The following is a 14,418-nucleotide window of genomic DNA, read 5'->3' on the forward strand; positions in this document are numbered from 1 at the left end:
CATGCAGCAAGACCTGGACAACATCCAGGCTTGGGCTCATAAGTGGCAAGTAACATTCGCGCCAGACAAGTGCCAGACAATGACCATCTCCAACAAGAGAGAGTCTAACCACCTCCCCTTGACATTCAATGGCATTACCATCGCTGAATCCCCCACCATCAACATCCTGGGGGTCACCATTGACCAGAAACTTAACTGGATCAGCCATATAAATACTGTGGCCAAAAGAGCAGGTCAGAGGCTGGGTATTCTGCAGTGAGTGACTCACCTCCTGACTCCCCAAAGCCTTTCCACCATCTATAAGGCACAAGTCAGGAGTGTGATGGGATACTCTCCACTTGCCTGGATGAGTGCAGCTCCAACAACACTCAAGAAGCTCGACACCATCCAGGACAAAGCAGCCTGCTTGATTGGCACCCCATCCTCCACCCTAAACATCACTCCCTTCACCACCGACGCACCATGGCTGCAGTATGTACCATCCACAGGATGCACTGCAGCAACTCACCAAGGCTTCTTCGATAGCACCTCCCAAACCCTCGACCTCTACCACCTGGAAGGACAAGAACAGCAGGCACATAGGAACAACACCACCTGCACGTTCCCCTCCAAGTCACACACAATATATCGCTGTTCCTTCATCATCACTGGGTCAAAATCCTGGAACTCCCTTCCTAACAGCACTGTGGGAGAACCTTCACCATATGGACTGCAGCTGTTCAAGAAGGCGGCTCACCACCATCTTCTCAAGGGCAATTAAGGATGGGCAATAAATGCTGGCCTCGCCAGCGACGCCCACATCCCATGAACAAATGAAAAAAATGCCTAGACATTTTCATAGACTTCTCCAAGTTATTATCCTGTAACCTTGGAACGCAATCTGTGTACATACAGTTCAAATGGAGCAAATGAATGAGTAAAATGGATGAATAGATTGTCTCCTTGGAAGACAAATCAGGATCCCAGATAACAGGTATCATGATTTTTGCCCTATAAAGGCTGTGAGGTAAACCTATTCCTCAAAGATTTGAAGTTGTCTACATTGAGTCAGGAAGTCACTGTGATGAAAGACAGACAGACAACTTATATTTATATAGTGCCTTTCTGACCTCAAGACGTCTCAATGCACTTTACAGCCAATGAAATACTTTTGAAGTGTAATCATTGTTGTAATGTCGGGAAACACGGCAGCCAATTTGCACACAAATCTAAAATAGGAGTTGACAGGCATTTGGCACAGAGCACAGGTGCTATCCACTATCTCACTGTACTTTCTGCTCCTCGAATGGATCCATTTTCACTATTGGCGCAGGTGCTAACGGAGGAAATCTGGAGAGTAGGAATTCATTTGGCTGGTGGTAAGCACTATGATAGCCTTTGATGGTGATGCAAATGGACTGAATTTTAATTGCCTTTCCATCAATACTGGGCAAGATGAGTTCATAGACAATAACTGCCAAGCTTTCTCTGGGGGGTATGGGTTGCAGTGGTGTTGGAAAGATCCTTGTCAGAATGCGGCTCATCTCCAGCTGAGGGAAAATTAGACACAGTGAAATCTGCATTACAGACCATTAGTTGAATAGGATTGTTGCTTCAGATTCAATGAATAATGCAGAATCTAGAGCTAACTGTAAGTAATGAATGTTGATGGTAGAATACATTCAGTGCATACAGAATATGTTCGCGGAATGTCTGATATTCAGTCTAAATACATCAGAGGTATCTGACCAATCTTGGCATTTCCCCTCCCTCGTAGATACAGACTGGAATGGATTTATGCCATACTCGTCTAAGGTTTTCTAAGGTTTGTAAGATGCCAAATTAGCTCATCTCTGAATCATCTTACATGCCCAGTCCAGAATAATTTAATAGTTATGCCCCAAGTCAATTAATATAGAACTACAGTACAATCCAAATGAAATAAGCTAACTCCCTTTTGCCCAGAGTCATCAAAGATGACACAGACAGAACTATTCCTAATTTAATAAGAACATAAGAAATAGGAGCAGGAGTAGGCCATATGGCCCCTCGAGCCTGATCCGCCATTCAATAAGTAATCAGAATAGTTAACATGACTAACATTCTCCATAAGGTAAACCATTGATTTTATAGCACGTATTTAGTTCAGCGTTAAGTCTACAGCAGCCATTCTGTTTATAGTCAGCATCAACAGAGCTTAAAAGTTACAGGCACAACTGTAATTTAAATGTATCATTGTATCTCCACCAGAGTTAAATTATAGCAACTGGTTCAAGATCCAAGCTTGCTGTGTAGCTAAATGGATTAGATGTACATTTATTGCTCAGTCCTTCAATAGATGGAATTTGTGGTCCCATCAGTTGATTTCCTTCTGGAGGCTCGTGGTGTGTCACCATCGAGAGCCATGTTTCTCTTTCTTTGTTTGCATACTTCTTGCTCTGGCTTAGCTAACAAGTATCAGTTTTCCTGTACTGCTGGACTGCATGGAAGCTTCACACCGTGCTCCGAAGGATGAGATTATATACTTTACAAGATATACTTCTTTTGGTTGAACGGCTCTTGGTCTTAAGACTCTGGGGCTGAAATTCCACGGGGTTTCTAGCAGTTTCCCATCATAAATCCATCAGAACCCCGGGGAAATGATGGAAATGACCATTTATGCTGTTTCCCTGAGGGTTACGCCAATCTCACACTGGATTTAGTGGAATCCTCTGGGCATTCAACCTCTTTATGTTTTATCTTTCTAGCCCGAATTGACTGTACTGCAGCTTATCTGACTGTACCCCTTTGACTGCCTGTTCGACTTGGCTGTTTTAGTTGTCATTTTTTCTGCCTGTTGCCGTACGACTGATATCTGATTGCTTTTGACTTGTCTGGCTGCCAAGAAGGGACAAGGCATGGCTTAACATCTCAAGTCTCACTGGTAAACCTCTTCTTTGAGTTCAAACATCGACATCCAACTAAGAAAGATTAACTGGATCATGTGAGTCCCCTCCAATGTATCAATCAATTCTGATAGACATAAATCAGAAATTATAGATGGTCAATTTTCACATGGTTTGATAAGGCTGGACCATCTGGTTGTCGTTTATATCCTTTTAACTTTATAGCACTTAAGCTACAGTGAGAGTCATAAACTCAGCTTCAATGTTTTTCTAACTGCTTTGACTGCTGGTTGCTTTACCAACTCTCAAACAAAATGTACATCATCTATCAGCTCCTCAGGTTAATTGTCGGACAGCTGCATGATACTTAAAGTAGGGATGCCCACAAGGGGGCAAAAGGAAGAGCAAGTCTTCTACGAGCTCTTACGGGGCAAATTTTGTTTTGTTTTATTCACATCATTTAATTGAGAAAGAAGTGAATTTGGAAAGGATGGGGTGGGGTGGGGGGAGGGTACCTTCCAAGACCTGGGGTGGGGGTGGGTGGGGGGGGGTGGGGTGCCAGCGGACACCACTGACTTAAAGCGACAGTGTTATTAATCATCTTACTGCAGTCTGGTGAATGTGAGAATCTTATGCCTCCAGTTTTCTCAAGGGAGCTGGCTTTCCCAGAATTTCAGTGTTAACGCTTCCAGTTTTCCCAGAATTCAGTAATGTGACTGAGAGAGCCCACTGTCTTACAGGGTTCCCAGCATTCAGTAGTATGATTCAGGAGCTCACCATACTGCAAAACACAGAAAGATACCCTGAATTAATCAGGTCAACTACCTTCCCATTTACTGGCCTGAAAAGCTGGGTAGGTGTGATGCTCCCCTGAAGGTGTTTCGAGTTAGAATACTTTTCAAAAATTAAACAAATGGTAGGCAAGCAGATGCTTAATTAAAGTCCTTAGGGCACTGCTTAGTCATTCTCAGAGTGTTCTTAATGATATTGATTCCACATAAGGGCAGTTGCCAATTTGAAGTCTAATCTTTGTTCTATTTGCCTATCTTTGACTTGTGTCCAAAAACAGTGTCTTTTAAGCTTATTGGCCCAGAAATCACTCAAGAAATAACGATGAGGCTAACAGTGCTCACTGTTACTTCAGGGCCAATGGAAGAGCAAGTCCAGCAAGCATGTATGTGCAGTCAAAAGCAGAAATCTGGAACTTGCCCTTCCTGATTCCCTGCTGATCTGATAACTTCCTGTTAAAAAGAGATATTGCCGGCTGGAATCAATGGACCAGTGCAAACGTGCTCTCCTGCCCAGCTGGAAACTAACTAATCTCACCACATAACAGGTATATTGAGTTACATCAGGTCTAAACTAACTTTTAACAGTGTGGTAAGTAGTAATGGTTCCCAACAGCCTCTCTGGTGCTGAAAATTAACTTTTAAAAATGTGGATTCTCATTTCTCCTGATTTTAATAGTTTTTGGACATTTAAGAAAAATGTTTAATTAAAAAATTTTAATTTTTTTTTACTTTTTCTTTCTGTCTCTTTTATCTCAGTTTTTAAATCTTACCCTCTCTTTATTTCACTTTCTCTGTCTGATTTTATAGTACATTTACTAATCTTATCTGACACTTCCTGGTTCTTACTCTGCGCGGTTTGTGAATGAGCAATCACTTCCTGGTTCTCACAGCGTGGCTTGCTTCTAGCTGATTGGTGGAGGGGTCACAGCTCAGAGAATCCCGGGAAAGATGCTGCACTTCTTGCAGTTCCCAATTAAAGCAAGATGGCGCCCAGAAACACGCAAAAAGTTTGAGAGTGGGTTAGTTACTTAAGCTCAGCGGGCGATGTCCGTTAATTTCCGGCCCAAAATTGTTTCTGAGTTTCTGGAGACGACTATCCAAAAATCCTCGATAGATATCATAAGCCAAAAAAAATAGTTTGGTGGAGGACACACTAGGCGGGACGTTTATCACTTAGAAAATGGGATGTTAATCTTACCGGTTTTTGTGAAGTTTAACAGCAACAAATAAAAATGTAAATGGTTTCAGTTTCCTGTTGGGTGAGTGTGTTCCATAGGGTATCATTAGCCTTACCAACAGAAATCGGGCCTTTCAGGATCCACCTGCAATAATGCTAATTTTGTGTCTCTCAAGTGATTTAACAGCCATTTAATTAGACAAGCAAAGGACATCAATCCAGAGTGGGAATCTGCAGGAAATTAAGCGGACTCGCGGATTTACACATCTCATTTCACTGACACAGCCATTTCTAGGTTTTCAACAACTGATTTATAGATTTAGAGACATTAGAAGCAACGCATTTATATTTCTGTGCATAAGTATCCTTCGAGTTTTGAAAGCGGAAACAAACATTAAACTGGAATTCCAGTTTTAAAAATTCTAAGCATTGTCTTGTATAGATTGTGTTGAAAATGATTCTTGAATCAATCTCTTGGTTAGTTACGTCCTTCATTGTACGTTTAATGATTTATTTGAATAGCTGAACCTTGAGAGTTTTTGGCTTTGTACAAGGAAAATGAAACAAACAGCTTGGCAGTGCATCAGGACTTTGTAAACTTTTATGGCTCATTCTTTTAATCTGGTAATTTGAGCTGCTCAAATTACCAGATTAATTACCAGTGAGTGCAGAGTTTATTGGGTGATAGACAGTGGTATTGGGTGGGGTTGGGAGCTTAGTTGCTGATTGAGCCGGGGCAGCCCTCTCCCACCAATGGCAGCAGGTGAAACAGTTCAAGTCAAAATTGCAGTAAAGCCCACATTGAACACGCACTCTGCCAAAAGAGTTTTTGATGCTCCATGGCTGAATTAACTCCAGCTAAGTGGGCAAGCCAATCCCTACCCAGTTTCTTAATTCTCCCAGTGGAAAACTGCATCTTTCACTGAAAGCTCATAACGAGCCCTTAACTAGCAACAGCAACTCTTTGGTAGAGAATGGGGAATAACGCAGAAAAGAAGAAAAACCTAGCAGCTTCACCGTATCTCCCTGTTTCCTGCCAGCTTGATCACCTGCCTCTGCCATTAAATAGCAACGGAAAAACATCCCTGACCCTAGATTTACTAAGAATTAGAGTCGTTTATGGAGAAATCCTTTCAGCATCCTGTGCAGAATATTAAATTAGATACTTTTCTAAAAGTGTAAAACGTCTCTCAATTTAACTACAATTTTTTTTGCAAAACCTTGCTACAAAACAACAGAAAAATTGACAAGGTCTCTCCTTGCAGTGTCGCTTTTCACACGCAGAAACACAGTTTCTGTCATGACTGACTGTAAACAAAGAGGAACTGATGATGATGCAACAAAGAGCAGTCTTATTGATGCCACAGAGAAAGATACATTGCTCTGAAAGTCTCAGTCATCCTGTAGAAATATATTATCCAAACATAAATTCATAGCTGCTAGCTTGGAGGCCTGGTGTTGTATTAACAGTTTTTCAACAAGCCACTGTGGGCTGGGAAGGAGATTAACTACTTTTCTATGAAAATAGTGGGTTATTTGATTTCTTTTTTGCATATATACATATATAAAATGGTGGCTGGTGCTGTCTTCAGCTGTTAAGGTTGATTGGTTACTAAATGTAGGGTAACTACCCATGCTTACTGTCTACGAGTTAATATGTGACATTGAACTTTTCTGTTAATTTACTGTTGGTGGTTTCATGTTGTCAACATTTTAAGCGGCTTAACAAGATGGAAATTAGATCCTTGATCCCTATAAATTAGTGCCTGGTAATATTGTCAGCTTAATTCTGCAGAAAATGACACTTTTAGCAAAGGGAAGTGGAAAGCCAAGCATTATGGAGAGGAGATGCACATCATTGTTAAGGAAGTACTGAGAAGGCTTCAAATTTAGGAACCATCACTAATCTACTCAATGCTCAAAGATTGTAAAGTGGCCTGGAAAGGGACTGCTAATCACCAATCTCTGAAGTAGGCAACAAGCAAGAGATAAGGAAGCAATTTAAAGTTGATTGCCAAGGGAGTCACACTTAACATGGAGTCACTGGAAGTGGCCACTAATACATGGAGAGAGTAGAATCATAGAATCATAGAATGGATACAGCACAGAAGGAGGCAATTTGGCCCATCGAGTCTGTGCTGGCTCTCTGCAAGAACAATCCAGCTAGCCCCATCCTGCATCCTATTCCTGTAGCCTTGCAATTTTTTTTCCTTTAAGTACTTATCCAATTCCCTTTTGAAAGCCGTGATTGAAACTGCCTCAGGCAAACTTCACATCTGACACACTGCAGAGGAGCTATTCTACCATGACAGGCACATTCTCTAAACACCTCACAAGGATGTCACTAGCACTTCTTTCTTGTAGGACAACTCCAGACGGGAGGCTGCAAGGCCGAGCCCACCTGCACACCATCTCTCCATTAAAGAAAGCGTGCTGGCCATCACAGGCAGGGGGAGAGTAATGGCAATTAACAACGCTGCAGGAGACGTTGTGCAGGGTTTAGAGGCTGGGCTAGAAGGTGGGTCTTCATGTAGTGAATTACCGGATGCAAGTGCGCATGAACTAGGGCAGGGGGATAGGACGCCACAGGTGCCAGCTTGCCGGAGGGCGAGATCACATACTAGCTTTGCTGCACAAGACTCAGAGTCTGACTTCGAGGGCCCAGGCTATCGAAGAAGGCTGATGGGCGTATACCAGGAAATACTAGGTGCACTGAGCCTGCCTGAGAGCTTGAACCCAATGTCGCAGAGCATGGAGGAGTCCAGCTCCAACTTATGCCAAGGCTTCGCGCAGATCATGGAGACCGCTCTCTTACATGGACGGAGCGGTCAGCTCCATGAACATGACAGTGGCATCCACCTTGATGGAACCTCTTATGACAGCTTTGACAGCTGCCACACTCCATGCCAAACCTCCCATGACTGCAGTACAACTATGGTGAAGGCAACCAAAGACAGCGCAGCACCAGCAAAATCTTCTTCTGAGCAGTCAGAATTAAGTTTTCAGAGTCATAAGACAGGCCAAAAAATACCCAGAAGTGAAGCAGCACTCTCAAATGAAAAACCAGCATCTAACTTGTAAGTAAGTGGATGAGCCCTTTAAACATGATTAAAAGTCCCCAAATGAAACTTCTGAGAAACCCATGCTACTTCAGTGACATTCCTGATTAAATAGAGTTTTTTTTTTGCCTAGTAAGGAACATACAGTCTCTTCCCGTGGACACAGCCCACTCACTGAAGCTTGCTAAACTTAGAGGCAGGTTGGCAAGAGCCAAAGTTTAAGAGATCCCGAGGTGCGTGTAGTGGTACTGCTGGAGTTTAATTAGCTAAAACTGGGCAGTTTACCAGCACAGAGCACTGCTGCAGATTACAATGCAGTTGCCCAGCCAAGACCACTCTACCCATTTGTGGCATTTGCTTGCAGGTTTATCTGGAGCCAAGTCGGAAAATTCCAAGACCCCCCCACCCACCAAGTCTCATTAATGATCCAGGCTGGTTAGTCAATCATCAACTCTGAGCTAATTCTGATCTGACCGGGTCAGGTAATGAATATTCAAATCTGCCACACAAGATTAACTCAGTTTCAATCTCCCAACAAAATCAGGAACTTCTCCAGAATAGTGTGGTGAGCAGCACAACTCATGATCAATTGTGTGAGCACATTGCTACCAACCCCTGGGAAAAGTGTGGGCTTGCATAATACCCCATTGAACGATGTTTCCACTAGTCGAAGGTGCAGGATTTCGGCAATGACTGCTTGCCTCTCAGCAATCCAGTCAAGGTTGGAACCAAACCTTGGATAAATTAGCACATGTCTGTATAACCAGCCTCCAGGTAACACCTTTCAACAGCCTCATCAGTTAAATGATGTACAACGCACACCAGAAGAAACCATACTGAGCCGATTGTAACCTAGCCTCATAATTTAACTCTTTAAGCCCTGGTATCATTCTGGTGAATCTGCACTGTACCCCTTCAAAGGTCAATATATCTTTCCTGAGGTTCGGTGCCCAAAACTGAATGTACTTCTCCAGTTGGGGCCTGACCAAAGTTTGGTTAAACAGAAGCAGCACTTCCTCAGTTTTCTAACACCCTTCAGATAAAGGACAACATTCCATTAGGCTTTATGGTTGCTTTTTGTAGCTGTGCACTACCTTTTAATGATTTGTGCACAAGGACACCAAAATCCTGTTGCTCCGCAAGAGCTCCTAGTCTCTCAACAGTAACAAAATATTCTGATCTGTCTTCCCCAGATCCAAAGTGGATAACTTCCCACTTCCCACATTGAACTCCATCTGCCATAATTTTGCATCTTCACTTAGTCTGTCTATGTCTCTTTACAACTTGCTGCTCCCACCCACACAACTTACTGTGCCTCCTAACTTAGTGTTGTCTGCAAACTTGGATACGTAACTCTATATTCCTTCATCAAAGTCATTAATATATATGGTCAAAAGCCCAGTACAGATCTCTGGGGAACACCACTTGTCACATCCCACCAATCAGAGAACAAACTCTTTATCCCTCCTCTATGTCTCCTTCCTCCCAACCAATTACCGACACATGTCACAAGGTTACCTCCAATGCTGTGTGCTCTAATTTTTGCTAATAATCTCTTGTGCGGAACCTTATGAAATGCCTTCTGGTCCATATAGACAACAACCATAGATACTTTCACCTCCATAACATTGCCCGTCTCCGCCCCTGCCTCAACTCATCCGCTGCTGAAACCTTCATCCATGCCTTTGTTACCTCTATACTTGACTATTCCAATGCTCTCCTGGCCGTCTTCTCATCTTCCACCCTCCATAAACTTGAGCTCATCCAAAACTCTGCTGCCTGTATCCTAACTCGCATCAAGTCCCGTTCACCCATCACCCCTGTGCTCACTGACCTACATTAACTCCTGGTCCGGGAACAACTCGATTTTAAAATTCTCATCCTTGTTTCCAAATCTCTCCATGGCTTCGTCCCTCCCTATCTCTGTAACCTACTCCAGCCCTACAACCCTCCAATTCTGGCCTCTTGAGCAGCCCCGATTTTCATCGTTCCACTATTAGCAGCTGCGCCTTCATCTGCCTAGGTCTTAAGCTCTGGAATTCCCACCCTAAACCTTCTCTGCCTCTCCACATCTCTCTCATCCTTTAAGACACTCCTTAAAACGTACCTCTGTGACCAAGCTTAAAACCTACCTCTGAGACCTGTCCTCATATCTCCCTATGTGGCTCGGTGTCAAATTTTGTTTGCTAGCGCTCCTGTGAAGTACCTTGGGATGTTTTACTACATTAAAGGCGCTATGTAAATGTAAGTTGCTGTTGTATCCAGCGTGCAAGTGACCACAAGCTTTTGCTTTGTTTTACGGAAATGTAAATATTAATAAGTGCTTGTTAACAATGCATCTGCTCTCTCTTGAATGCATTTGGACATGATCACCTGAAATGTCTGGTTAAATATATTAGCATACAAGTTCTTGGTGGTACTGACCTTTACATATACCAGTATAGCAATTGACCAGTTTGCCTATCTAATGATAGTCACTGCATTTCAAAATAGTTCATTATAGCAGTGATTCTGCAATCTGGTGCTCACAGAAAGTACATCTATGGAAATTGTAGGTGCATAGCCCATGGTTTTCTGTTCATTAGCGTTAATGGACAAATAAATCACGGCTGCACACCCATGAAGTTTTCCATGCAAGATCCGCTTCCCACTGGGAGCACCAGGTCACAGAGTCACCCTTCAAATATGAAGCTTTTTGAGATGTTTCTGAGGAAAATGGTAAGCCATTACATAAATGAAAGTCTTTCCTTTAAAAGCCGTTGTGAGCAAAGCAGGTGAAATGATGATTCTAGATCCACGCACAATTGATGACGTGTGACAGTGAGGCATTTCTGAGAGAGGAGACGAGGCGTTACAGAAACACGAGTCTTGTTTTTAAAACAGTTATGGGCAAAGCAGTTACAATCACAGAAAGGAATTCTGGATCCATGAATGGTTGATGACAAATGGCAGTGAAACATTTTGAAGAGACGTGATAAGGCATTACATGAACAGTAGCCTTTCTTTTAAAGTGGTCATTGACAAAGCAGCTGCAACCACAAAAGCTGATACTACATCAATGTATATTTGATGGCATATGGCAGTGAGAACATATTTTACTGAGCAGAAATGAACAGATATATTGTTATTCAGTTACTAATTGGTGCTTTGCTTGTAAAAGGACAATGTCAGATCTCCTGCATTGCTGCAGGCTAACAGTTGCCACAAAAAGGATCCACAAACAGGAAACATTGCTGTACTCTGGTGATATGGCTAAAAAATCTCTATTTGCAGCCATTATTTACCCTCTTCCACTGTCCCTTATAACAGAGATACTGGTTTGTAACAGATGCTAATATGTGAAGTGTAAAATCAATGATTGACTTATTTTTACACAGCCCCATTCCTTAATAGTAGATTTAATATATGAATTACTATTTCTGCACTAATACACTGTGTTTGATTAATTTACATTGTGAAATTCAACTTATTGGTAACAATGCCAAAAGTAGTTTTAATGATAAAACTACCATTTTATGAGGTATGTTAAATGTCCTAAAACATTGTTATAAACAGAAGGATTTCACCCAGCATCTACTTGTATGATTTAAAAATCTTGTTTCTGACACTACCTTTTCCAATCAGCAAAATATACAATTGTTTAAAAGGAGATACTGAAAGTTATATTTCAATTGCTGACACAGAATAGCCCTTGTAGTCTCACTAAATAATTTTCAGTGGCTTTTAAAGGCTCTGTGCACTGAACACTTACAAAATTCTAATGACTTCTGCATAAGAATAGCCAACGACATGACAAATATTTACACAGAACTGATTTCCCTCTTTTAAATTTACTGTATGTGTATGATTACAGTCAGCATTTGAAATACTTGTTACCCAGAGACAGATAAATAATATGTTGGGTGCATAAAGATAACATGTATCAACTCTAGAGGCACACTGGAGGGAAAAAAACAAACTTCAGATGCCCAGTAAATCTTTCATTAGCAATGAAATGAATCATGGAGTAAATATTAGAATTTATCCCACTCATGGAGCGCAGGCTGCTAAATAAGTGATTATTATCCAATGAGCTCTCATTTGTGTAACTTATTCAGCTGGGAGACTGGGGCTACTTTTCTAATGCTCCTTAGGTTTTGAAACTACCTCAGTTAATGCACTGAGAAGAGTATATTTTAATAATTTATTATAAGATAGTTTTAGTCTCTAGCTTCATGATTATTGGGACTATAAATATTACAAGACTATAAATATACTTTTAACATTGCAATCTTACCACAATGCATTCTTAATAGGGCTGCAATCCTCATTCAATTCCCATTCAGCCGATCAGGGAAGGAAGTGAAAAGGTGCAACTGCAGACCGGAACTGATAAGACCTATTAATGTTTAGTGGTGAGGTTGCATACTGGAACTGATAAGACCTGTTAATGCATTTTGCAGGACTTAGAGTAACAATTAATCATTGCACTAGAAATTTTAAATAGGAACTCAACACACTATTAATCAGTATTGTTTGTGGGACTGTATCTGCCTCAAATTTCTATTGTTATTGCCAGTTAAGGACATTTCTCTGGTCAACCGTTGTGGCCTCTGACATGAGGAATTGAGCGTGCAAGGCAAATTTTATGCCAACATGTGATAATGCTGCAGATTACTCTGAGCAGCTCTGCGATGTCCTCTGTTCATGAAATTAGGAAATATAGAGCTGCAATTATCAATATTTTGCATTTAACAAGCAGGAAATGAGTCTCCTGAACCCTACAAGAAATCATCAATCCAGATGCGCTGGTAGGAAACCTTATCGCCCGCGCTAAAAAACTGTCAAGCAAAGTCCATTTCAACAGCACTAAGGTGTCAATCATTATGGAAGAAATTCAGCAATATTTGTGACAGGCAAATCCCTCCCCCAATCTACCATGGCAAAAAATCGGGGTAGAAATTGGTATGGGTTGCTCCTGGGCTTAAAACAGATGTAAAACATACCATTTTAGCAGGGGGACTGCCTGTGCAGGAGTTGGTTCCACTGCTAAATTTGTGGGGCCAATTTTTTAGGCATCCCAGGTGGATTAGTGATTGCTTTCTGGTCAATATTAATTGTTATGTGACACGTATAGATGAACAGTGCTCTTGGTTGTGATAGGCCTCCAGTGTCTTACTGCAGAGCCCTATGTGCAACACCATATCAGGAACAATTCATACAAACACTGCCACTGTATCAGGCACCTGCACACATACAAGGACAGCTGCCTCTCCAGAACTTAGTGGCCTATAAATTTGTCCTGGAACCTCCTTTTTTCATGCACTAACTGGCATACTAAGCCACCAGTACGGCCGGATGTGTGCCACCTGCCATAATGGGAATGGGAAAAAAAAGGGGTCCTTTACACACGCCTGAAGCAGCATGATAAATACATATGTGAAGTTAGCTACTTGGATTATGTTTGAGCATTTACCCAAGTGCATTTATGTAGGCTGAGCTGGTCAACTGAGTAGAGAAGGGACAGCCAATAATGACACATATGTAATGCACCAAACAACGTCTGTTGCATCATTTGAAGAAAAAAATACTGCTCTTCATGTGTTCTTTGTAGGAACTGGCAAGACAATTTTTGATTTCAGCTTGTTCATTAAGGCTTCAGTCACGCCTACCATCTGGCTGTGGGTGATATATATTAGCTTTGCGCACTGTAGCCAACTATCCTTGGTGTAATATGTCTTTCCATCGTTCATATATTTTGTGGAGTGACACATATGTAGCCACAGTACATATGAACGAACAAAAGAATGGGCAGCCGTATATAGTTCAGAAGGAAGTTATAACATGCTTTGAGCCAACCAAAGGAAAAAGCTGTTTCCAACAACACAAATTTCCTGTTCATTTGCTTACTGCAAAATTCTTGGGCAGAGATGAGTCATCCCTCAGGATAGGCTTTTAAAAGCGGAATGAGTAGTGAACAAATAATGTACAAAGAGATTGCAAGTACATTTATTCTTCTGAGTATCTGTTAGATAAAGTGAAGCCAATTAGATATCAGTATTTAAAGCAGCAGGGTAGCTTCACAAAGAGAACTATCGGTTTTAAGTAGTTTGTGCAAGCAATACCTGAGGTAGCAGACAAGCATTCTAATAAAGCTTTGATATCTATAGTACAGCAGCATCATACTATAAGGCAAATTATGTACCAAAATCTTGGAAACAATAACTGAGCTATGCAATAGTTAATAATACTAAACATTTAAACATTTTCTTCAACCATGATTTTCACAGTATTTGACTATCAACCCCATAAAATTTGTGATAAATAGAAAGATTTATAAGAATTTGAGTGCCAATGAGATCATTCTTCACTTGAGGAATATTTCTCCACTCTCTCATCTGCCTCTGTCTGATTAGGTGCTCTGACATATGGTATTTAACAGCTGTAAGGACACAGCATGGAAGAACATTTGCTGGAATTCTTTCACTGTGATTCTCTGAAGACACTAGTAGCCATTGTGCCCTCTGCTTGTGATGCCAAGGAATAAA

General features: G+C 41.5%; 1 long non-coding RNA gene across 2 annotated transcripts in view; it reads right to left on the reverse strand.

Moving 5' to 3' along the window:
* Nucleotides 1-12,219, reverse strand: part of LOC137323336 (uncharacterized) — a 379,634-nt gene extending 367,415 nt beyond the window's left edge. For both annotated transcript variants that reach the window (XR_010963355.1, XR_010963356.1), the window contains exon 1: nt 12,168-12,219. This is a non-coding gene — a long non-coding RNA (uncharacterized lncRNA). The remainder of the gene's footprint in view (nt 1-12,167) is intronic.
* Between the last annotated feature and the right edge of the window lie 2,199 nt (nt 12,220-14,418).

The sequence above is a fragment of the Heptranchias perlo genome, chromosome 7 (assembly GCF_035084215.1).
Source record: "Heptranchias perlo isolate sHepPer1 chromosome 7, sHepPer1.hap1, whole genome shotgun sequence".
Taxonomy (NCBI): domain Eukaryota; kingdom Metazoa; phylum Chordata; class Chondrichthyes; order Hexanchiformes; family Hexanchidae; genus Heptranchias; species Heptranchias perlo.